Source organism: Schistocerca gregaria, chromosome 9 (genome assembly GCF_023897955.1).
Source record: "Schistocerca gregaria isolate iqSchGreg1 chromosome 9, iqSchGreg1.2, whole genome shotgun sequence".
NCBI lineage: Eukaryota > Metazoa > Arthropoda > Insecta > Orthoptera > Acrididae > Schistocerca > Schistocerca gregaria.
In genome coordinates this window covers 119,109,675-119,133,273 of record NC_064928.1, presented here as the reverse complement: position 1 = coordinate 119,133,273, position 23,599 = coordinate 119,109,675, and the positions used below count along the sequence as shown (strand labels likewise).

The 23,599-nt window shown below is 46.3% G+C and overlaps 1 protein-coding gene across 1 annotated transcript in view; it reads right to left on the bottom strand.

Moving 5' to 3' along the window:
• LOC126291836 (trithorax group protein osa-like) overlaps positions 1–20,778 on the bottom strand; it is a 196,187-nt gene extending 175,409 nt beyond the window's left edge. The window contains exon 1 of the mRNA XM_049985549.1: positions 20,651–20,778. The gene's annotated coding sequence lies outside the window, so the exon portion shown is untranslated. The remainder of the gene's footprint in view (positions 1–20,650) is intronic.
• Between the last annotated feature and the right edge of the window lie 2,821 nt (positions 20,779–23,599).

The window sequence follows — 23,599 nt, the reverse complement described above, 5'->3', positions numbered from 1 at the left end:
GTGCATCCGTGCGTCGCTGCGGTCCGGTCCCAGGTCGACGGGCACGTGCACCTTCCGCCGACCACTGACGACAACATCGATGTACTGTGGAGACCTCACGCCCCACGTGTTGAGCAATTCGGCGGTACGTCCACCAGGCCTCCCGCATGCCCACTATACGCCCTCGCTCAAAGTCGGTCAACTGCACATACGGTTCACGTCCACGCTGTCACGGCATGCTACCAGTGTTAAAGACTGCGATGGAGCTGCGTATGCTACGGCAAACTGGCTGACACTGACGGCGGCGGTGCACAAATGCTGCGCAGCTAGCGCCATTCGACGGCCAACGCCGTTGTTCCTGGTGTGTCCGCTGTGCCGTGCGTGTGATCATTGCTTGTACAGCCCCCTCGCAGTGTCCGGAGCAAGTATGGCGGGTCTGACACACCGGTGTCAATGTGTTCTTTTTTCCATTTCCAGGAGTGTATTTTGTCAAACACCGACATACTGAGCCCTTGGATGTGTACAAAATGTAGGCTGGCTCTTACACAGAAGACTACAGCAACCAGCCAGTTTTTACAACGCTAATTATTTATATTAAACAACGCCGTTACCGGTTTCGAATCCCAAGGAAGTTTCGTCAGGTAGGGAAACAAAAGACGAAATGTAATGTAACATGTGAACTAGCCATCTCAAGAGGAAGCTGTCGGTTGGAAACCGATAACGGCGCTGTTTAAAATAAATAAGCGTCAACCTACACTACCGGCCATTAAAATTGCTACACCGCGAAGATTACGTCCTACAGACGCGACATTTAACCGACAGGAAGAAGATACTGTATATGCAAATGATTAGCTTTTCAGAGCATTCACACAATGTTGGCGTCGGTGGCGACAGCTACAACATGCTGACATGAGCAAAGTTTCCAACCGATTTCTCATACACAAACAGCAGTTGACCGGCGTTGCCTGGTGAAACGTTGTTGTGATGCCTCGTGTAAGGAGGAGAAATGCTTACCATCACGTTTCCGACTTTGATAAAGATCGGGCTGTAGCCTATCGCGATTCCGGTTTATCGTATCGAGACATTGCTGCTCGCGTTGGTCGAGATCCAATGACTGTTAGCAGAGTATGGGATCGGTGGGTTCAGGAGGGTAATACGGAACGCCGTGCTGAATCCCAACGGCCTCGTATCACTAGCAGTCGATATGACAGGCATCTTATACGCATGGCTGTAACGGATCGTGCAGACACGTCTCGATCCCTGAGTCAACATATGGGGTCGTTCGCAAGACAACAACCATGTGCATGAACAATTCGACGACGTTTCCAGCAGCATGGACTATCAGCTCGGAGACCATGGCTGCGATTACCCTTGACGCTGCATCACAGACAGGAGCGCCTGCGATGGTGTACTCAACGACGAACCAGGGTGCACGCATGGCAACACGTCATTTTTTCGGATGATTCCAGGTTCTGTTTACAGCATCATGATGGTCGCATCCGTGTTTGGCGACATCGCAGTGAACGCACATTGGAAGCGTGTATTCGTAATCGACATACTGGCGTATCACCCGGCGTGATGGTATGGGGTGCTATTGGTTACAGGTCTCGGTCAACTGTTTGCATTGACGGCACTTTGAACAGTGGACGTTACATTTCAGATGTGTTACGACCCGTGGCTCTACCCGTCATTCGATCCCTGCGAAACCCTACGCTTCAGCAGGATAATGCACTACCGCATGTTACAGGTCCTTTGGTTTGGTTTGTGGGGGTTAAAGGGACCAGACTACTTAGGTCATCGGTCCCTTGTTCCACGACCATAATAATACACGAAGAAAAGTCCAACAAGCAATAAACACATAACGGAGACGACAAGGGACGACACAGTACAAGAAAGACATAGACGAAGACCAGAGAAAAGAGATTAAAAGACACACAGAGTGCGACGGTCATTGGCCGACCGTGAAAATAAAACTGGAAAGGCCAACAACCAAGGGACACATTAAAACACCACAAACTAAAACCCCAGGCCAAAAGCCACAGTCGACACTAAAAAAAAAAGGACTCTCATATTGAATGATAAAAACCCCCTGCTCGAATAAAACGGAGAACTAAGTCAGCCATAGTAGAGTCATCGGTTAAAAGAGCAGGGACTGTACCAGGCAGCGCGAACGTCTGCCTGAGGGCAGTTAAAAGTGGGCAGTCTAGTAAGACGTGTACCACGGTCAGGGCCAATCCGCAGCGACAGAGAGGCGGGTCGTCACGGCACAAGAGATACGCGTGCGTGAGCCGGGTATGTCCTATGCGGAGCCGGCAGAGGACGACAGCGTCCTTGCGAGACACCCGCATGGAGGAGCGCCACACACTGGTTGTCTCCTTGACTGCCCGAAGTTTGTTGGGAGAGGGCAGGGTGCGCCACTCATCACGCCAAGCAGCAAGGACCTTCTGCCGCAATACGGATCGGACGTCACTCTCTAAAAGACCGATCTCCATGGCCGGGGAACTGACCGCCTGTTTCGCCAGTTCGTCAACCCGCTCGTTACCCGGTATGCCGACGTGACCCGGGGACCAAACAAAGGTGACAGAGCGGCCGCAACGGACGAGAGTATGGAGGGACTCCTGGATGGCCATCACCAGACGGGAACGAGGGAAACACTGGTCAAGAGCTCGTAAACCGCTCAGGGAGTCACTACAGATGACAAAGGACTCACCTGAGCGGGAGTGGGGAAACTCTAGGGCACGATAGATGGCAACCAACTCGGCAGTGTATACACTGGAGCCAGCTGCCAATGACCGTTGCTCACAATAATCCCGTAGAGTGAGAGCGTAACCAGTGTGACCAGAGACCACCGAACCGTCGGTGTAGGCCACCGCCGCGGTCGGAAACTCGGCCAGGATGGAAAGAAAGCGGCGGCGGAGGGCCTCCGGAGGCACTGAGACCTTCGGACCCTGTGCCAAGTCGAGCCGAAGGCACGGTCGGGGCACACTCCACGGGGGCAGACGGAGATTGGCCCGGAAAACAGGCGGCAGAGGAAAAAAGTCAAGGCCACGGAGAAGGTCCCGGAGGCGAACCGCAATGGGACACCCTGACCGGGGCCGCCTGTCTGGAACATGGACGATCGAGCGCGGGAACAGGAGACGGTAGTTTGGATGCCCTGGCATGCTATAAACGTGCGTGGCATAGGCGGCCAGAAGGCGGTCACGCCGGAACCGCAATGGAGGGACACTAGCCTCCACAAGTATGCTGTCGACGGGGCTTGTCCGGAACGCTCCCGTGGCGAGGCGGATCCCGCAGTGGTGTATGGGATCCAGCAATCGCAATGCTGAAGGCGAGGCAGAACCGTACGCCACACACCCATAATCAAGGCGGGACTGGATCAGCGCTTGATATAGGTGGAGGAGGGTGGACCGGTCGGCACCCCACCTGGTGTGGCTTAAGCAGCGGAGAGCGTTTAAGTGCCGCCAGCATGTTTGCTTCAGCTGCCTAATATGGGGCAGCCAAGTCAACCGGGTATCGAATACCAGTCCCAAGAACCGATGCGTCGCGACCACAGCAAGAGGTTCACCGTCAAGGTAAAGGCGCGGCTCAGGGTGAACCGTGCGACGCCGGCAGAAATGCATAACGCAGGTCTTCGCGGCCGAAAACTGGAAGCCGTGCGCTACAGCCCATGACTGCGCCTTGCGGATGGCACCTTGCAGCTGCCGTTCAGCAGCGGCGATGCCACTGGAGCTGTAATATAGGCAGAAGTCGTCCGCATATAAAGAAGCCGCGACGGACGACCCCACCGCCTCAACGAGCCCATTGATGGCAATTAAAAACAGGGACACACTGAGGACAGACCCCTGTGGGACCCCGTTCTCCTGGACCCGGGAGGAACTATGCGACGCAGCTACTTGCACGCGGAAGGAACGATACGAAAGAAAATTCTGAATAAAAATCGGGAGCGGGCCCCTAAGGCCCCACCCATGAAGTGTGGCCAGGATGTGATGGCGCCAAGTCGTATCGTATGCCTTCCGCATGTCGAAGAAGACGGCAACCAGATGTTGGCGGCGCGCAAAGGCTGTACGGATGGCAGACTCCAGGGAGACCAGATTATCGACGGCAGAGCGGCCTTTACGGAACCCACCCTGAGACGGAGCCAGAAGGCCCCGAGACTCGAGGAGCCAACTCAACCTCCGGCTCACCATACGTTCCAGCAACTTGCAAGGAACGTTGGTGAGGCTTATGGGGCGATAGCTGTCCACCTCCAGCGGGTTCTTGCCAGGTTTCAATACGGGGAGGACTATGCTTTCCCGCCATTGAGACGGGAAAACACCCTCGAACCAGACGCGATTGAAAAGATCTAGGAGGCGTCGCTGGCAAGGCACTGAGAGGTGTTTCAGCATCTGGCTGTGAATGCGGTCTGGTCCAGGAGCCGTATCAGGGCAAGCAGAAAGTGCGCTCTGGAATTCCCATTCGCTGAAAGGAGCATTGTACGAGTCCGCGTGGCGCGTGTGAAAGGAAAGCCTCCGACTTTCCAACCGCTCTTTCCGGGAGCGGAAGGCCAACGGGTAGTTCGTTGACGCGGAACACTGAGCAAAATGCTCTGCGAACCGGTCCGCAATCGTGTCGGAGTCGGTGCACACTGCTCCATTCAGCGAAAGCCCAGGGACAGAGACAGGTGGCCGATAGCCTTGGAGTCGCCGAATCTTGGCCCAAACCTGCGATGCAGAGGTACGGACGCCAATGGTGGAAACATAATGTTCCCAGCACTCCTGCTTCCGTTGGCGAATAAGGCGTCGGGCTCGGGCGCGGAACTGTTTAAAAGCAATGAGGGTCTCCAACGACGGGTGCCGCTTATGGCGCTGAAGAGCCCGCCGGCGATCTCGAATCGCCTCTGCGATCTCGGGCGACCACCACGGCACAGTCCTCCGCCGAGGTGACCCGGATGTACAGGGAATCGCAGATGCCGCCGCAGAAACGATGCTGGTGGTGACCGACTGAACCACCGCATCAATCGGATCAGTGGAAGGAGGTGCGATCACTGCGACAGATGTAAATAAGTCCCAATCAGCCTTATTCAGAGCCCATCTGGAGGAGCGTTCAGAAGAGTGACGCTGTGGCAGTGACAGAAAGATGTGGAAATGGTCACTACCACATAAGTCGTCATGGACCCTCCAGTGGATGGATGGTGAAAGTCCGGGGCTGCAAATAGAAAGGTCAATGGCCGAAAACGAGCCATGGACCGCACTAAAGTGGCAGAGGTCAAGCTGTGACAGAAGAGTCTCGACATCCCTGCCCCGGCCAGTAATCGCGGCGCTACCCCACAAGGGGTTATGGGCGTTAAAGTCGCCCAGCAACACAAAGGGAGGCGGCAGTTGTCCTATCAATGCAGCCAACACATGACGAGAGACATCACCATCCGGCGGAAGGTACAAACTGCAGACAGTAATAGGCTGAGGCGTCCACATCCTTACAGCGACAGCCTCTAAGGGTGTATGAAGAGGCACACACTCGCTGTAGATAGAGTTAAGGACGTAGACGCAGACTCCACCAGACACCCTCTCATAAGCTGCCCGGTTCTTATAATAACCCCGATACCCACGTAGGGCAGGGGTCCGCATTGCCGGAAACCACGTTTCCTGGAGGGCAATGCAGAAGAAAGGGTGACTGCTGACGAGTTGGCGGAGCTCAGCAAGGTGGTGGAAAAAACCGCTGCAGTTCCACTGGAGAATCACTTTGTCCATGGGCGAAATAGGCGTGAAGGGACCGAGGAGGCAGATCACGTCACTGGGTCACCTGCTGTCACCGATCGAGGACCAGTACAATCGGCGTCCTTGGCGTCTGAGGGTATGGCGAGATCCAGGTCCTCAGCGGACGCCAGGATCTCCACCTCATCCCCAGACGCAGAGCCTGTATGGAGCGGTGGGGTGGATGCCACCGCGCGTTCCTTGGCCTTAGAGGCCTTCTTCTTCTTCGTCTTCTCTCTCTGCTCCTTGGGCTTTACTGGCTGGGAGGGCTCCACCGAGTCAGTCTCCGGGACGGAGGAGGAGCGGGAAGCCCTGCGACCAGCCGCCGGCCTGCTTTTCAGCCATTGGCTGACGTCACCCTTCCCAGAGGTGGAAACCTGGGAAGGGAGGGACCCGAGGGATCCCTTGCGAGAGAGAGTCGCCGAAGAGGTCGGACGCTTCTCCGGCTTAGAGTTGGGGACTTGTGTCCCCGATGGTTGGGGGGTCGTTGCTCCTGAGGTAGGTGGTGCAGGAGCAACAGATGGGGATGTGCCCCCCACCATCAAGGGGGCAGGTGTAGTATTCCGGCTCAGAGTGTTCAGTGGAATCGGTGCAGCAGATGACAAAACTACTGTTTTGGCAGCGGTGGCATAGGAGCTGGTCAGAGCCACAGGATGTAGCCTCTCGTATTTCCGCTTAGCCTCAGTATAGGTCATGCGGTCCAGGGCCTTATATTCCATGATCCTTCGTTCTTTCAGTAGAACCTTGCAGTCTGGCGAGCAAGGGGAATGGTGTTCGCCGCAGTTCACACAGATGGGAGGCGGCGCACATGCAGTATTAGGATGTGAAGGACGTCCACAATCTCTGCATTTCATGCTGGAAGTACACCGAGATGACATGTGGCCGAACTTCCAGCATTTGAAACACCTCATCGGGGGAGGGATATAGGGCTTCACATCACATCGGTAGACCATCACCTTGACCTTTTCGGGTAGGACGTCACCCTCGAAGGCCAAGATGAAGGCACCGGTGGCTACCTGATTATCCCTCGGACCCCGATGGACGCGCCGGACGAAGTGAACACCCCGCCGTTCTAAATTGGCGCGTAGCTCGTCTTCTGACTGCAAGAGTAGGTCCCTATGGAATATAATGCCCTGGACCATGTTGAGACTCTTATGGGGTGTGATCGTGACGGAAACATCCCCCAACTTGTCACAAGCGAGTAACCGCCGTGACTGTGCAGAGGATGCCGTTTTGATTAATATTGCCCCAGAGCGCATTTTGGACAAGCCCTCCACCTCCCCAAACTTGTCCTCCAAGTGCTCGACAAAAAACTGAGGCTTGGTCGCCATAAACGATTCCTCATCGACTCGTGTACAGACTAAATAGCGAGGTGAATAAGGTTCGCTGCCAACCGTAGCCTTTCGTTCCTCCCATGGTGTGGCCAGGGAGGGGAACGATTGTGGATCATATGCCTGAGCGTTGTATTGAGGCCGAGAACGCTTAGAGACTGCTGGCGGCTGGCCGCCAGCAAGAGATGATGTACCACGCTTCATCGCGGGTCATCCGCCCTGATGCCACCTACTCCGACCAAGGGCCCTCCCCACGGGCGCCACCCAGCCTCAGCAACGACCACCTGGCAGGATGGCCATTGCCGGGAGTCCCGATGCCCCAAGGAGACAGGCATCTACTCCTTGGCATACGCGGGGAGTTAACGGCGCAGGCATCAGTAGAGCGATCCCTGTGTTGTCAGGGGGCTACAACCGACAGGGTACATGGCGGCCCCACCACAACGGACTGGCTACCGTGCTGGATTTCAGGTGAAATGTAGTCCATGATCGTCATTGGCGCATAAAGCGACACAGCAGAGCAGACTGCAAAAACCGCACCCAAGAACAAAGCCACGCCCTAGAGATGGTGAGTGGGCGGGACAGCTATGCGACGACGACCAACCAAGCTAGAGATGGTAATGAGCGATGGACACATTGCACCTTGTAAGGCGCCCTTCCCTAATCAGCTCGCTCTTCGGAAGAATTTAGAAGATGGAGGTCAAACCCGGTAGGGGACCATCACATAAGGCCGAAACGTTTGAGACTCCTTTTAGTCGCCTCTTACGGCAGGCACGAATACCGTGGGCCTATTCTTACCCCCGAACCCACAGGGGGGTGCAGGTCCTTTACCGGCCTTTCTAGATACAGAAAATGTTCGACTGCTGCTCTGGTCAGCACATTCTCCAGATCTCTCACCAATTGAAAACGTCAGGTCAATGGTGGCCTAGCAACTGGCTCGTCACAATACGCCAGTCTTTATGAACTGTGGTCTGGTGTTGAAGCTGTATGGGCAGCTGTACCTGTACACGCCATCCATGCTATGTTTGACTCAATGCCCAGTCGTATCAAGGCCGTTATTACGGCCAGAGCTGGTTGTTCTGGGTACTGATTTCACTGAATCTATGCACCCAAACTGCGTGAAAATGTTATCACATGTCGGTTCTAGTATCATATATTTGTCCAATGAATACCTGTTTATCTGCATTTCTTTTTGCTGTAGCAATTTTAATGACCAGTAGTGTATATTTTATACACAGCCACGGGCTTAATATGTCAGTTTCACATCTTGCTGGAACCCAGCGGGCACAAACCTGTAAGTACCCCAACTGGTGGAGGAGTGTATCAGAACTACAAACAGAGACTTTGTTGAGCAGCGATGTATTTGATTCTCATACGTCGATCAATTCGAATGAGAGTGTCCACAGGTCCCAACACTGAAGCAGACACAGCTGTGTGCGGCCAGCCGCCACGCGTCAGATCGGACAGGTTTGCGCGACCTCGCTGCGACGGTGACAGACGCCTCGCCCAACTACTCGACGTGCTTTTGCTCGCCGCCAGGTCTCCGTAGACATTCTGCAAGTACCTACGAAGTTCTGTCACTCTCGGCTTTTCCACTAAAGAAACACTGTGCTTGCGCAGATGCTATTCTGAAGGCTGTATATAGCGCCGCCACCTATCGGAACTTCAAGAAACTACAGCAGCTAGGCGCGAATATTCCACGATGTCCCACAGAAAAGCCCGCATTTATTCAACCGAAATTGGCCGAGAAAAAAGTGTGGTGCATTAGCAGAACGCCCATCGCACAAGGTGCGTCTGGAAAGTCCCGTGAACGGTCTCAGAAAATAAACGGAACAAGAGTACAAACAAAACATATTTACTGGCCTTTAAAGTAGTCACCATTAGCTACAACACAATTCAGACATCGGCTGAAAGTTGTTGTGAAGTCAGCAAACGCTTCTTGTGGGATTGCTCGATGAAATCGTTGAAATTGAACACTCTAGGGCAAAGTATAGTCAAAAGTACGATGGTGCGGGGTACCAGATGACATTTGCGACTGGACTGACGATTCCTTGGTCGGGAGGACGCAACATGATATTTTGGATGGAGAGTCATCGTCAGATGCCGATGGTACTGTTACCGACGACTGTGCCGCTAAAGCGGAGTTATTGAAAGCAGTTTTCCGAAATTCCTTCACCAGGGAAGACGAATGGAATATTCCAGAATTTGAAACACGATCAGATGTTACCATGAGTCTCTTAGTAGATACCTTAGGGGTTGCGAAGCAACTCAAATCGCTTGATACGGACAAGTCTTCAGGTCCAGATTGTATACCGATTAGGTTCCTTTCAGATTAAGCTGATACAATAGATCCCTACTTATCAATCATATACAACCGCTCGCTCACCGATAGATCTGTACCTACAGATTGGATAATTGCGTAGGTCGAACCAGTGTTTAAGAAGGGTAGTAGGAGTAATCCACAGAACTACAGACCTATATTACTGACTCGGTTTGCAGTAGGATTTTGGAGCATATACTGTATTCAAACATTATGAATCACCTCGAAGGGAACGATCTATCGATACGTAATCAGCATGGTTTCAGAAAACATCATTCTGGTGCAACGCAGCTAGCTCTTTATTCTCACGAAGTAATGGCCGCTATCGACAGGGGATCTCAAGTTGATTCCGTATTTCTAGATTTCCGGAAAGCTTTTGACACCATTCCTCACAAGCGACTTGTAATCAAGCTGCGGGCCTATGGGGTATCGCCTCAGTTGTGCGACTGGATTCGTGATTTCCTGTCGGGAAGGTCGCAATTCGTAGTAATAGACGGCAAATCATCGAGTAAAACTGAAGTGATATCAGGTGTTCCCCAGGGAAACGTCCTGGGACTTCCGCTGTTCCTGATCTACATAAATGACCTGGGTGACAATCTGAGCAGTTCTCTTAGGTTGTTCGCAGATGATGCTGTAATTTACCGTCTAGTAAGGTCATCCGAAGACCATTATCAGTTGCAAAGCAATTTAGAAAAGATTGCTGTATGGTGTGGAAGGTGGCAGTTGACGCTAAATAACGAAAAGTGTGAGGTGATCCACATGAGTTCCAAAAGAAATCCGTTGGAATTCGATTACTCGATAAATTGTACACTTCTCAAGGCTGTCAATTCAACTAAGTACCTGGGTGTTAAAATTACGTACAACTTTAGTTGGAAAGACCACATAGATAATATTGTGGGGAAGGCGAGCCAAAGGTTGCATTTCATTGGCAGGAAACTTAGAAGATGAAAAAGGTCCACTAAAGAGACAGCTTACACTACACTCATTCGTCCTCTGTTAGAATATTGCTGCGCGGTGTGGGATCCTTACCAGGTGGGATTGACGGAGGATATTGAAAGGGTGCAAAAGAAGGGCAGCTGGTTTTGTATTATCACGTAATAGGGGAGAAAGTGTGGCAGATATGATACGCGAATTGGGATGGAAGTCATTAAAGGAAAGACGTTTTTCGTCGCGGCGAGATCTATTTACGAAATTTCAGTCACCATCTTTCTCTTCCCAACGCGAAAATATTTTGTTGAGCCCAACCTACATAGGTATGGATGATCATCAAAATAAAATAAAAGAAATCAGAGCTCGAACAGAAAGGTTTTGGTGTTTGTTTTTCCCGCGCGCTGTTCGGGAGTGGAATGGTATTGAGATAGTATGGTTGTGGTTCGATGAACCCTCTGCCAAGCAAATGTGAATTGCAGAGTAATCATGTAAATGTAGATTAGTACCTCACGGAATTGTGTTTGATTTCTTGCTGTTAATGTTGCATATAAATGATCTTGCAAACAATATTAATAGTAACTTCAGACTTTTTGCAGATGATGCAGTCGTCTACAAGGAAGTACAATCAGAACAAGCTGTACATATATTCAGTGAGACCTTCATAAGATTTCAGATGTGGTGAAAAGATTGACAACTTGCTTTAAACGTCCAGAAAAGTTAGAATGTGCATTATAAGCATGCTATCAGTGAGTCACAGTTGAAATCCATAAACTCATATAGATAGCTGAAGTGTAATACTTCGTACGGACATGAAGTGGAATTGTCACATAGGCTTTGCTGCGGATAAAGCGTGTAGGAGACTTCCGTTTCTTGGTAAAATACTACGAAAATGCCGTCAATCTACAAAGGAGATTTCTTACAAATAACTCGTGCGAGCGGTTGTAGAATACTACTGAAGTGTGTGGGACGCTTACCAGATAGGACTAACAGGAGATATTGAACGTATATAGAGAAGGGCAGCACGAATGGTTATACGTTTATTTCATCCGTGGGAGAGTGTCGCAGAGGGACTGAACTAATTGAAGTGGAAGACTCTTGAAGATAGTTTGCGTCTATCTTGAGAAAATCTACTACAAAGTTTCGACAACCGGTTTTAAATGATGACTCTAGGAATATACTATAACTCCATATGTGTCGCTCCAATAGGGATCGTGAGGACAAGATTAGTTTAATTACAGCACCCACAGAGGTATTTAAACATTCATCCTTCTCTTGCTCCATACGTGAAGGGAAATTTAAAAAAAAGCTCTAATAACTGGTCCAGTGGGGCGTACCCCGTACCGTGTGATTCACAGAGAGTAGATGTAGGGGTCACGTGTTACAGGATATCCGCGTCATTACGGGAGATGAGACCTGTTGTAAGACGTGTGTATTTCTATTGTCAAATCACAATTTATGAAAGATGTTTATATTTTATTAATAGGATTAAGTAGGAATAATTAATATTTGTCATTTTGGAAATAATTGTTGTAGCAGGGATTGCCTGCACCAGAAAGCATTTTTGGCAGGAGAGACCGCGCTTTAGCGTTCGTAGGAAGCAAGTAGTAAGCGAGATGTGAAGCGAGCAGGTCTGAAGCGACACGTTGAGAGGAGCAGTGTGCCTGCCAGCCACCAGCTATGATTTACAAGAGATTATAAACTGATCTACAGAGACATCAGCTAACTATTATCATAAGAGGAATTAATATTATTGACATTTTCTTTGCGAAACTCAAGACTACTGAAGGTATGTTTGCGCAATGCTAGTTGTAAGATTATTGTAAAAAATAAGTCCCATTTGAAAGTTCGTAAAATCATTTCATTACCAGCAGTAAATATTTGAAGAAAAGTTTTCAGAATATAATTAATTTTTGCCAGCAGTGTTGCATTACTGATTATAATCCATCCCAAAAACCATCAACGTAAAACTTTGCAAAAAATTTACTGTTCTCAAGAAAAAGTGTAACTATGAATAACGTAACTTCAGTCAAATTAATGAAAGAATAACGTCAGCTTTGCTATTAAATACAGCCACTTATTATGTCAGCTCACCAGCAGTTAATATAGTAAAGCAGAGTAAGTATATTCATGTCGCAGTTCGATGTAGCAGTCATATGGCGATCCAGTAACAGTAAAAAAGGTAAAGAACAGTTTTGCGTTATTGCAGATAACGACTGAGGGCCACGACGACGACACATTCTATGTTTCGTCGAAATAATTAGAAAGTCACTTTTAATAAGCAGCAATTAAATTTGTATGCGAAGATTGAGAAAGAGAATTAATTTCAAAGGGAACACTCCATTTGTTATTACTAAGCAAGAGATAGAAATCCTAAGGGAAGGTTTCATAGTTTACCGTAGAAGGGAAAGTTGCGTAAAAAAGATATATATATATATATATATATATGAGGAGACGGGAAGTTTTCACTGTTACTACCAGTATGATTGGAACAGAAGGCGACGGTCAGTGGCACGGTACCCGTCTTCTTCGCCTCCAGAAAGATGTCAGCTGATGGAGTTCGAGACCGAGACGACGTTGATCGCCCTTTGTGGCAGCAGCTGTTTGATCAATTACGAACTTCTACCCTGGGGAGGCGGGGAAGACGATGACTCCAAGCCACTGAGTGTCGCTCGGTCTGCAGGTCGTATTGGTAGTAGCAGGTCTCATCTGTTGTAGCGATGCAAATATCCCACGATGCGTGGCTACGGTGCTTTGAGACATTCCACAAGAAGCTTTTGGTTACCGTTTCCAACAGCTTTGCTACCGATGTCGGGAGTGTGTTTCAGCCAGAGGTGATTACTCTGAAGGTGAGTAAAGGTATTTCCTTTCTAACTCTTTGCTGAGACCATTCACCGAACTTTTCAGACATCTCATGTACGGGAGTAACCATCCAGAGGTGTCCACGGAAGGTGGGAGGTCATACAAACTAGCTGTAGGAAAAGCAGATACTAGGCTTCGTTGAGTGAACATGAAGAAAATTCAACCACGAAAGAGGTAGCTCACAATACTCGTTCGATGTGTCACGTCTGTTGTTCGTGATTTGGGCATCCGTGCCTCCTCGTCATCAACTATTTCGTCCGAGTTAATATATGTAGGGCTTGGCCAGAAATAGAAGTGACAGATTGTAAGTAGGCTGTTTAGGTTTTTTTATTGGTAACGCCGCCGCCACGTAGCGCTCTGTATGAAAATCACCAGCTGTGCGGTGTGCAGTCTGTGGCTGGTTTGCATTGTTGTCTGCCATTGTAGTGTTGGGCAGCGGCAGCTGGATGCTAACAGCGCGTAGCGTTGCGCAGTTAGAGGTGAGCCGCCAGCAGTGGTGGACGTGGGGAGACAGATGGCGGAGTTTTGAAATTTGTAAGAATTGGTGTCATGAACTGATATATATATTATGACTATTAAGGTAAATATTTAGTTAGTGCCTTCAGTAGTTAGAATCTTATATTTAGTTGGCAGTAGTGGCGCTCGCTGTATTGCAGTAGTTCGAGTAACCAAGATTTTTGTGAGATAAGCGATCTGTGAAACGTATAGGTTAATGTTAGTCAGGGCAATTTTTTTTGTAGGGAATTTTGAAAGTCAGATTGCATTGCGCTAAAATTATTGTGTGTCAGTTTAAGCACAGTCGTGTATAATTTTTCTAAGGGGACGTTTCCTATGGCGACCCTGGGCCAAGCGTGAGCGGGGAGAGTGCACAGTGGTAATACGGGGGTCGTGGGCTCGAGTCTGTACGCGGAAACGTTTGTTCACCTTAAATTTTCTTACGTTAATTACACTACAAATAAACCGAAACAATGCTCTGTATGTTGTTTTTTTATTAATACAACGTAGTGGACTAGTGAAGTAAACGTGACGACTACAAAGTCACATTTTAAAATGAATCACGTTAACAGTTTTGATTACAAGAATTTACTACATCGGGATACAGCTGGCATTGCAACTATTAAGATCAATCACACATGAATGAGAAACATTTTTTAGACACAAAAAGACTTCAGTATCGCAAAAACAAGTTATATAACTGTAATAACATCACGACCCTCAGCACAAAATAAAAGATTATTTATCGTTAGTGAATTTTAACGAGTAGTGGAAAATACACTTTGTAAAGGGACAAAAAATGGTTCAAACGGCTCTGAGCACTATGGAACTAAAAATCTGAGGTCATCAGTCCCCTAGAACTTAGAACTACTTAAACCTAACTAACCTAAGGACATCACATCCAAGCCCGAGGCAGGATTCGAACCTGCGACCGTGGCAGCAGCGCGGTTCCGGACTGAAGCGCCTAGGACCGTTCGGCCGAAACGGCCGGCGTAAAGTGAGAGCCTCCTCTAGCATTACTTTTCCTGAACAGCGGTAGTCGATAGCAGAAATATTTTTCTAATTTTGGACAGGTCAGTATTATTTCAGCTGCTTCTCTCAGAAGTTTCATATAATTTTATACATAGTATGTTATATTTCAAGCTAAAATTTATGAAAAGCAATAACTTTATTTTCGTTATTACAATCAATATGTACTACCTCTAAATGTACAGTTAATTTTTTTTTAGAAATGTTCAAAATTACGAAATATTTGGTACATCTGAAACTTGTATTATTAATTACGCAACCTAGTACTGTTTATTATGTTTATTTATGAATTCATTTATGAAATAGAAATTTATTTGTCAACAAAAACTGTAAACCCTTTGAAATATTGTTATTACCGCAGAGTAAAGTAGTAATAAGCATGCCTGTGATCTGATCGAACTTATTTTTGTATTTTACACCACTAATGCAATTTCGGCTTGTTAATGTGAAACTTCAAAAGATAGTGTAATATAGCAAAATGACAGGCAATAAATCATCGTGAACTCAAAAATTCCACAAAGACATTCTTCAAAATTATTTAGATCAATTGAAACACGAGTACCTAAAATGTGAGAATTTCAGCTTCAGGAATCAGACCCCTAGACTTGAAGAACTGGAGCCAATTGTGCGAGAAAAGGTAAGTAAAAACGTCAGCCATGTTCAAAATTGTAAGTAAAATCTTTATTGTAAATATTACTCCTCTCGAAACTTATAAAAAGAGTGCATCATCGTGGACAGCAGCAACGACAAGAAAGGGAGGAGAAGATTACAACCTTCATCTAGTATATGTATCAGTAACGACGAAATTTATCTAAAAGGACAAAGGCACAATAGTATAAACAAAGGCTACAGCTGTAATGGAGACCACGATAAGCAGTACTAATTTCAAAGAAGAAAGGCGTATCACAAAGAAGAAGAGATTGATAAATCGACTAAATATTACAGCTCCTTCCGTGACAAAGTGGACCGCATTGTATTTCTCATAAATAGTGGCGACGAAAATATGACAATTAAAAATTCCATACTGAACTGTATTTGCAATGAGCACCAATAAGAGACGTTGCGGCAGCCATTACCATTACACCACTAGTCAATGCAGTCAGTCAGTGTCGTAAATTCGCCTTGTTCGGAGAAGATGGGAGCCTGAAATTTGAGTGTCTCGTCCACTAGTTGTGAATAATGACTACGGAACTGAAATGCAGCCGTGATGTTAACCGTTTAGACAGGTGCCCACACCGTGAAAACATGACACGTCCTCTGTGATGTTTTTATTGCAGTCGTAGGTGGCGTTCGTATGTTTTGATTACGATGTGGCTCTCTCCTCTTGTGGGTGCTGGCTTGGATCGTGTTGTTTATTACTCCGTATAGTTTGCCTCGGAGAGTTTATGTTACTACTCGGCTGAAATGGCTAAGACTATATTCATCCATTATTTGGAAATGAGAGCACAGCAATTTCCCATAAAAATTTACCCCTAATTTTAAATCTATTCAATACTCTTTCTCGCTGACTCCTTCCACAAGACAATGAAAGGAAAGAAATTTATTGCTTACTAAATTTTCACTGTTCACGCTGTAAAACTTCAACATCATGCGTCACCTTCTAAGTTGTTACTTCTTTACCACTAACTAGTTCCGTCCCTTCAACCCCCACAAACCAACATTACCACTAAGTGTTTCCACAATATCTTTTGCAGACGACATCCACGTATACCACTGAATGTACCTGCAATATCGTATCACTGTACAGAACGTAGTTCTGGAGACGTGAGGTGATAAATATTGAGATGCATGAAAAACTGACTTCCTGTAAAACGGAAAGCAAATTATCCAGTCTATACTCATTTAGCGTCTGATAATGAGAGCACTTCAAACAATTTCAAATCCGTTTCATTAGTATGTGGGTGAATGAACTAAAAGTAATAAAACCATCATAACTGCGAAGCTATTTTATACGCAGGAGCTCCTTTTTTTAAAGTATGTGATGTTTACTTGTAAGACACTACCAGGCTATTTCTCTTCGTTGTAAGCTTTGTCTTACACTTAGCCATATTGAAAAAGAGCCACTATTCGTTACGCCACTCGATAATTTTGTCCATGTCTCTCTGCAGTTCTCTATGATCACCCAAAGGCGATTATTTCCTGATTACACAGCTTCATCATCATGGAACGTTCAGCGCTGATGATCCTAACTGCAATCACGCATGCCTACTGAAAACACTAGAGGTCCTATTTCAGCTCCTTTCGCGTCCAGTACAACGTTCCAGGTTCTACCTGGATCAGGCAAATATTCCTCGAGCCGATCACACTTTTTTGTGAAGGCACGCAGGGTGAACTTGTCTTGGTGACTACATTGAAGAGCCAAAAAAAAACTGGTACAGCTGCCTAATATCGTGTAGGGCCTATGCGAGCACACAGAAGCGCCGCAACACGACGCGGCATGGACTCGACTAATGTCTGAAGTAGTGCTGGAGGGAACTGACACCATGAATCCTGCAGGACTGTCCTGAGATCTGTAAGAACACGAGGGGCTGGAGACTTCTTCTGAACAGCACGTTGCAAGGCATCCCAAATACGCTCGATAATGTTCATGTCTAGGGAGTTTGGTGGACAGCAGAAGTGTGTAAACTCAGAAAAGTGTTCCTTGAGCCACTCTGCAGCAATTCTGGATGTGTGAGGCGTCGCAAGTACGTTGGAATGCACAAATGACATGAATGGATGCAGGTGATCACACAGGATGCTTACGTACGTGTCATCCGTCAGAATCGTATCTAGACATATCAGGGGTCCGATATCACTTCAAGTGCACAGGCCCGAGTATATCTTTATAATTTCGCACACCTTACACTGTTTGTTGATATTATCTGAAATAAAATTGAAAAATTCGGTCGACTAAAAAGAAAAAAGAACCATTAGTAAACGAGCTGGATTCGAACACAGTACCTCCAGCACGGTAGCCGTGAACCTTTACCGCTGCGCTACGCTGACTTGCTCGTAATATATGTATGTTAGGGTATACAAAGCCGGCAGTGAGCTTCAAAATCGATTTTCTCAAAACCCAAGGCCCGTCGCTAAAAAACCGGATAGCAAGGTACGCAGGGTAAAATCCGTGATTTACAGTGTGGAGGGACCCCTTGTAAGACAAACGCTCTTTTGTGTGTGTGTGTGTGTGTGTGTGTGTGTGTGTGTGTGTGTGTGTGTGTTAAACCAAGTGGGATCTCGCAGAATATAAACTCAATGAAATTAAGATAAACAAATAGCAACAACAGACCGATGCTGTAATGGCTCTGAACACTATGGGACTTAACATCTGAGGTCATCAGTTCCCTAGAAGTTAGAACTACTTAAACCTAACTAACCTAAGGACATCACACACATCCATGCCCGAGGCAGGATTCGAACCCGCTACCTCAGCAGTCGCGCGGTTCCAGACTGAAGTGCCTAGAACCGCTCGGCCACCTCTGCCGGCCCGACGCTGTAATGACTGAGTGCAATCGGTCGGGGAGTGTGTAGGACGGATCGCAAAAGCCGACTGGTTAAGACCCGTAGCGGTATTATAGTTATGAATAATAGATGTTTTTTGGTACTTGTTTGGACTCTGTTATAACATATTTTTTATTTCTTTTCTTATAACCGAAATATTAATTAGCCATAGCAACAGTGCTAAAATTTTTCTTTTGTAAATAAACCTCTTAAAAAAGAAGTAATTTTTATTTGTAAAATATATATTTGTTTGAAATATTGCGCTGTTTTAGAAAATGGGATTAGCGATCAGTGCGTTTTAACAATAACGCAGACAGAAGCCAGCAACAAACACATGCCACAGGAACTCGTACAGCACTGCTGAGACAGTTCAAAAAATGGCTCTGAGTACTATGGGACTTAAGTTCTAAGGTCATCAGTCCCCTGGAACTTAGAACTACTTAAACGTAACTAAGCTAAAGACTTCACATACATCCGTGTCCGAGGCAGGATTCGAACCTGCGACCGTAGCTGTGCGGGACGCGCCCCCGCCTGGTCCATACGGCAGTACCCGATCTACTGCCTTTGTCGACATAATATGCCCTTATCTACTTTTAACACCTGGATACGCACTAAGTAACACGAGAATTAGAGTTCTTCAGTCTCAGCTTTCACCCTTAGGCACTGACTGCCCTTAATGCCCACATAGTGGTATAATCGCCGACTAAAACATGATTTTGGCGTAGAGTTTCAATAGTACAATACTTGTGGAATTTTTATGTAGTATTTAATCCCTTATTACTTTTCGAGATAAGGAGAGAACGGTGGACGGACCAAATATTCTTTTATTTCCCTATTTAATTTAATATTTTAACTCTGTGTGTCTTGAAACTGAGTGAACAAAAATTTTTCAATCTCTTTCCGACTTCTGCATTTTTTTCACTTTCATTTTACCAGTCTAGTTTCGTAGGACGAAACTGAGGAGCAGATCTCCACGGGCATGGAATGTGTCAGTACATGAAATCACAACATAAAAGTAATAACAGATAAAATGTTTATGAACCCAAAAAAAGACAAGTCGTAAGATTATGTAAATGCAATCAACAATATAACACAAGATCCATTCTGAGTTTTCATGGAACTCCTCGACCCGAGAGGAAACTTTTCAGTTACGATTTGAAACCGCGTGGATTACGACTAAGATCTTTGAATTGTTATGGTAGCTTATCGACAATGGATGCGGCAGTATACCGCACAAGAGTCAAGGAAGTGCGAGCCAAATGCAGATTGGATTTTTCGCGAACTTACACTACTTATTCCCCGAACCGCCCGGTTCTGGGCCAAAAACATCGTTTGAGAATGCAAAGAGTTATCCCAAGATATAATACCATACGTCATAAGCGAATGAAAATAAGCAAAGTGGATTAATTTTCGTGTCGATCAATCACTTACTTCAGATACTGTTCGAAAAGTAAAAATGACAGCCTGAAGTCTGAACAAGATCCCGAACGTAGGCTTCCCACGTCAGTTTACTATCTATCTGAACACCCAGAAATTTGAACTGTTCAGTTTCACTAATCATATGCGCATTCTGTGAAATTAAAACGTCGGATTTTCTTGAATTGTGTGTTACAAACTGTGAAAAGTGAACTTTACAGTGATGTAGCGTCAGTTTTTTTTCTAGAAGCCCTGAAGTTATTGCAAGTAATTAATGGTAATGAAAAACAGAGAGCGGTTATTTTGAGCGGTTTTAACAGTCATGTTAAAGTGGCGAGGAAAAAATAAAAACCAATACATCCGGAAGCCGGCTTTCTCGGCGATACCTGCCAGCCCTAATCTGTAGGCTGTCATGAAATTGGTTGGTCGGTCGGTCTGTCGTGGCTTGGCTCGGGGTTATTGGTAAATGCTTCACAATGACGTAACGCCGAAATTGCAACAGCAGAATATAAACTTCTGTATTGACACAAATGTTCAAATGTGTGTGAAATCGTACGGGACTTAACTGCTAAGGTCATCAGACCCTAAGCTTACACACTACTTAACCTAAATTATCCTAAGGGCAGACACACACACCCATGCCCGAGGGAGGACTCTAACCTCCGCCGGGAGCAGCCATGACTGCAGCGTCTGTAGGGACAAGAATGAAATTTTCACGCTACAGTGGAGAGTGCGCTGATATGAAACTTTGGAGGAGACGAGGTACTGGTGGAATTAAAGCTGTGAGCACGGGGCATGAGTCCTGCTTGGGTAGCTCAGTTGGTGGAGTACTTGCCCGTGAAAGGCAAAGGTCCCGAGTTTGAGTCTCGGTCCGGCACACAGTTTTAATATGCCAGGAAGTTTCTTCTGTAGGGACAAGCGGAGAACTGTGTACTTTAAGCATTACATACAGGCTGCAACATCTATTACAAGAAGTGAATCCCTTTACATTACGAGGTAACTAGAGTGCGAAAGAATCCGCATTCACTAGACGCGGTTGAGAAACGACAGCCGTGTATCGGCGCGCGGTCAAACTTGCAGCTCACCTGAGACGCCGGGAAGTTGGGCCGGGCCGCAGTGAGGGTCTTCGCGGCGTAGCAGTCGTCGACACGGGCTGCTCACAGCCGACTGCAGTCGCTGCGCGCGGAACACATTTCCGTGTTCGGTGGTGGCTACACTGCAATCTCCATGACGTAAGAATTGTGTAGATCGATAAACCCCGAAGAGACCTGTTTGCGGAAACATTATTCAATGAGCGATACGGTATAGAAGAAAGGACAGATGTCAGACGAGGAATTGAAATCAATTACGCATTTATGCACGTATACCTGCGATCGATTTGGGAACAAACGTGAATTATTTGTACGTGTGTGTGTGTGTGTGTGTGTGTGTGTGTGTGTGTGTGTGTGTGTGTGCACGTACGTAGGAGATTAACTGGCGGGAAAAAAAATTGCAGCACCAATGAGGAGTTGTTCTACATAAAGCGTTTATACATCTGAACAATGCTGTCTATTCAAATTTTCGCGCCAGTCACATAAGAGTGGAGCTATTTGCGCAGCTATAAGGGCGCAAACCAGCTTTGCTTTAAACACATGCTATAACGGTCGTGAGCGTTTGTTACCTATGAAGTTGGACGTGGTGAGTTGATGTTAGTCAAGAACGCCTTTAAGGCGACAAAGACGCCATTATCAGCACCTCACTCAGAAGCGGAGGCCACGACGTTTGTAAAGCAGATTTACTGCAAACTTCGTACACTCGTAGTTCTCCATAAGGACAACAAAATGTGTAAGCAGTAGACCGTACTTCTCAAGCGTTACTGAGAAAATCGCAAGATAACTTCGGTCGTCAAATATATATCTGTGCGTGGCCATTTTAACCATGAAGCGGCTGCAGCCGGGCGGTGCCGGCACGGTAGCTCAGCGTCTTCGGTCAGAGGGCCGGTTCGCCTCCGTGATAAAAAACTGAGTGGAAGGATCAACCACCGAACTTGAACAGGATGTGTTGCGACGTCCGGAAAAAAAAGTGTTCGGTCACAGGGTTAGCTTTCCTATCTAATAAAAAAGCTGAGCGAACGGGTGAACGTAAAAACTAAACGGGTGTAATTGGACGTCCGCCCTGAACAAATTCAGCGAAGAGTATAGAGCAATTTTTTTAAAAAAAAGTGGTTGGCGTTCAAACCGCTAGATCGCTGGATCGAGTTCCGTTCGTCAGTTTTTTTTTATTTTCAAAAAAATGGTTCAAATGGCTCTGAGCACTATGGGACTCAACTGCTGTGGTCATTAGTCCCCTAGAACTTAGAACTACTTAAACCTAACTAACCTAAGGACATCACACACATCCATGCCCGAGGCAGGATTCGAACATGCGACCGTAGCAGTCGCACAGTTCCGGACTGCGCGCCTAGAACCGCGAGACCACCGCGGCCGGCTTTTATTTTCAACACGGTCATTTTCTTTACTATTTATATTACAAGTGATGTTGCAAGTAGGCTGTTTAGGTTTTTTTATTGGTAACGCCACAGAGCGTGTAGCGTTGCGCAGTTAGAGTTGAGCCACCAGCAGTGGTGGATGTGGGGAGAGAGATGAGGGAGTTTTGAAATTTGTAAGAATGGATGTCATGAACTGCTATATATATTATGACTTTTGATGATATTAAGGTAAATACATTGTTTGTTCTCTATTAAATATTTCATTTGCTAACTATGCTTATCAGTAGCTAGTGCCTTCAGTAGTTAGAATATTTATTTAGCTGGCAGTGTTGGCGCTCGCTGTATTGCAGTAGTTCGAGTAACGAAGATTTTTGTAAGCTAAGTGCTTTGTGAAAGGTATAGGTTAATGTTAGCCAGGGCTATTCTTTTGTAGGGATTTTTGAAAGTCAGATTGCGTTGCGCTAAAAAATACTGAAATACTGTGTGTCAGTTTAAGCACAGTCTTCTATAATTTTTCTAAGGGGACGTTTCAATATAATGGGAAAAATACGTGTAATCGAGTAGACTTTTATTAAATTTATTAAATTATTTGGCAGTCCACTACTCTTTGTTATCACAAATAATATAATATTCATAACTATCGTCTAGTAAAAACCAAACGCATAAAGTGATACTGAAAATGTATGCTTGTCCGTGTCTTCAAAACTGTTCTTATTTATTCGAAAGAGAACGAGAAATTGCTTCTCGGAAGACGCTATCAAAATACACTCGATACTGTATAACTAATTATCAGCGCCGATGTTTAAGGAAATACTGCGTTATGCATGGTTTGCTTCCAAACTATCGTCTGAAAGAGAGGTTTTTGAAAATGTTAATGAGGTTTCTTTTTCCACTGACAACGTCAAAAGACCTTGTGTATGCGGAAACATAGCATTTATTCAAGGCAGCTGGTCCCGTTTAACTTTGTTTTCCATGTTTTTACGAAAAATACAATCTTGCAATTTGTACTCGTAAAGTCGAAAGCGACGATTAATTGTACATCTTTCGAAAGCCGTCTGTGCCGGTCAAAACTTGGAGGTAACAACTCAGTTCGGGGTCCATCCAGGTATAAGGGATTTCTCAAATCACGGACAAGCATACATTTTCAGTATCACTTTATGCGTTTGGCCGTTTACTAGTCGATAGTTATGAATATTACATTATTTGTGATGATAAAAATTAGTAGACTGCCAAATAACATTGTAAATTTAATAAAAGTTCATCCGATTACACGTATTTTCCCCATTATATCAACTGTAATATAAATAGTAAAGAAAATGACTGTGTTGAAAATAAAAAAATAAAAAACTGACGAACGTGACTCGATCCAGCGATCAAGCGGCTTGAACGTCAACCACTTTTTAAAAAAATTGCTCTATACTATTCGCTGAATTTGTTCAGGGCGGACGTCCAATTACACCCGTTCAGTTTTTCCGTTCATCCGTTCGCTCAGCTTTTTTATTAGATAGGAAAGCTAACGCTCTGACCGAACACGCCGAGCTACCGTGCCGGCACGACTCGGCTACAG